The following is a 2,500-nucleotide window of genomic DNA, read 5'->3' as shown; positions in this document are numbered from 1 at the left end:
GACACTGGGGCAGTGGCAGCCCGCGGGACAGTGTCGGCAGATTCGGCAGCGCAGATTTGTGCGGCTGCAGGTTCGTCGGGGAAAATCGGCAGCGCAGATTTTGCGACGAACATGGGCTGGGCGATGGACTGTCCAGGCCAGGCAGGAAAATTTGTCGAGGGGACACGCTGACGAAACAGCGCTGGTTCAGGCACGGCGGGCAGTGTTGGAATCGGCAGCGCCGACGAAATCGGCAAAGTCGGCAGAATCGGCAGCGCAGATTTTTCGACGAACACGGGCTGGACGGTGGACTGTCCAGGCCAGGCAGGAAAATTCGTCGAGGGGACACGCTGACGAAACAGCGCTGGTTCAGACACGGTGGGCGCAGTGTTGGAATCGGCAGCGCCGAGAAAATCGGCAAAGTCGGCAGAATCGGCAGCAGGTGCTGGCGATGAGTCAGGACGGACTGGATAGTCCAAGGCTCGATGAGAAAGACCGCTGGTTTAGACACTGGGGCAGTGGCAGCCCGCGGGGCAGTGTCGGCAGATTCGGCAGCAGTGTCTGCCGATTCGGCAGCGTTGGCTTGTTGGCGCGGGGGGCCGATTCGAGTGGGGACTTGGGCAGCGGGCAGTGAAAGCAAGAGTTTCCCCGATGCTGCCGGGAAAAACGCTCCCCGGGATGGCCGGGTGAGATGACCCGGCGGCCCGCGACGGGTCATTCAATTCCATGCCCCGTCAACATAACTCCCGATGTACTGTTTGCTTTTTCGGAAGAAGAGATCCATCCCCCCATCCTCGGCCAGCCAAAAACGCTCCAATTAATGGCCGGGTGAGATGACCCGGAGGCCCGCGACGCGTCATTCAAATCACTGCCCTATCGGCTACAACTGCTGATGGGTGGGATTAGAGGCCTGCCATGGTGGTGAGGGGCGGCGAGGACCGTGAAAGCTAGAGTTTTTCAGAGGCTGCCGGGAAAAAGGCCCCTCGGGTGGCGGGGTGCGAGGACCAGGCGCGTCATTCAATTCTCTTCCCTATCAACTTGGCTCCCGTTGGCGGGATTGGAGGCCTACTGTTTGTTACAGGGCTAAAATCGTCAGGGGAAGAGCTGACGAAACAATGCTGGTTTGGATGCAGGGGGTAGTGTTGGAATCGGCAGCGCGGACAAAATCGGCAAAGTCGACAAAAAAGACTGTTGGTCTGGACATCGGGGCAGCGGCAGCCATGCCGACAGGGGGGGAAATCGGCAGCACAGATTTGTGCAGCTGCAGGTTCGTCGGGGAAATCGGCAGCGCAGATTTTTCGATGAACATGGGCTGGAAGATGGACTGTCCAGGCCAGGCAGGGAAATTCGTCAAGGGGACACGCTGACGAAACAGCGCTGGTTCAGGCACGGCGGGCAGTGTTGGAATCGGCAGCGCCGACGAAATCGGCAAAGTCGGCAGAATCGGCAGCGGGTGCTGGCGATGAGTCTGGACGATTTATAGTCCAGGGCTTGATGGAAAAGACTGTTGGTCCAGACAATGGGGCAGTGGCAGCGCGGATTTGTGCAGCTGCAGGTTCGTCGGGGAAAATCGGCAGCGCAGATTTTTCGACGAACAGGGGCTGGGCGCTGGACTGGCCGGGCCAGGCAGGAAAATTCGTCAGGGGGGCACGCTGACGAAAACAGGGGCTGCGGAGTGGAAAATCGGCAGCGCAGATTTTTCGACGAACAGGGGCTGGACCGGCCGGGCCAGGCAGGAAAATTCGTCAGGGGGGCACGCTGACGAAAAGAGGGGCTGCCGCGTGGAAAATCGGCAGCGCAGATTTTTCGACGAACAGGGGCTGGACGCTGGACTGGGCCAGGCAGGAAAATTCGTCAGGGGGCACGCTGACGAAAAGAGGGGCTGCCGCGTGGAAAATCGGCAGCGCAGATTTTTCGACGAACATTCGTCAGGGGGGCACGCTGACGAAAAGAGGGGCTGCCGCGTGGAAAATCGGCAGCGCAGATTTTTCGACGAACATTCGTCAGGGGGGCACGCTGAGGAAAACAGGGGCTGCCGCGTGGAAAATCGGCAGCGCAGATTTTTCGACGAACAGGGGCTGGATGCTGGACCGGCCGGGCCAGGCAGGAAAATTCGTCAGGGGGGCACGCTGACGAAAAGAGGGGCTGCCGCGTGGAAAATCGGCAGCGCAGATTTTTCGACGAACAGGGGCTGGACTGGCCGGGCCAGGCAGGAAAATTCGTCAGGGGGGCACGCTGACGAAAAGAGGGGCTGCCGCGTGGAAAATCGGCAGCGCAGATTTTTCGACGAACAGGGGCTGGACGCTGGACTGGGCCAGGCAGGAAAATTCGTCAGGGGGGCACGCTGACGAAAACAGGGGCTGCCGCGTGGAATGGCAGCCTACACGCAGATGCGAATTCGGCAGCGCACGATGGCTTGAGCAGGTCATGGGTTCGACTTGGCGCGATCTGAAACCTGGACGAGGGACTGTCGACGCTGGACGAGCCAGCGCGGTGGCCTGTCGTGCCCCGTTCAGGGGGG

This window comes from Populus nigra, chromosome 2 (assembly GCF_951802175.1).
Source record: "Populus nigra chromosome 2, ddPopNigr1.1, whole genome shotgun sequence".
Taxonomy (NCBI): domain Eukaryota; kingdom Viridiplantae; phylum Streptophyta; class Magnoliopsida; order Malpighiales; family Salicaceae; genus Populus; species Populus nigra.
This window is presented reverse-complemented; position numbering follows the sequence as displayed.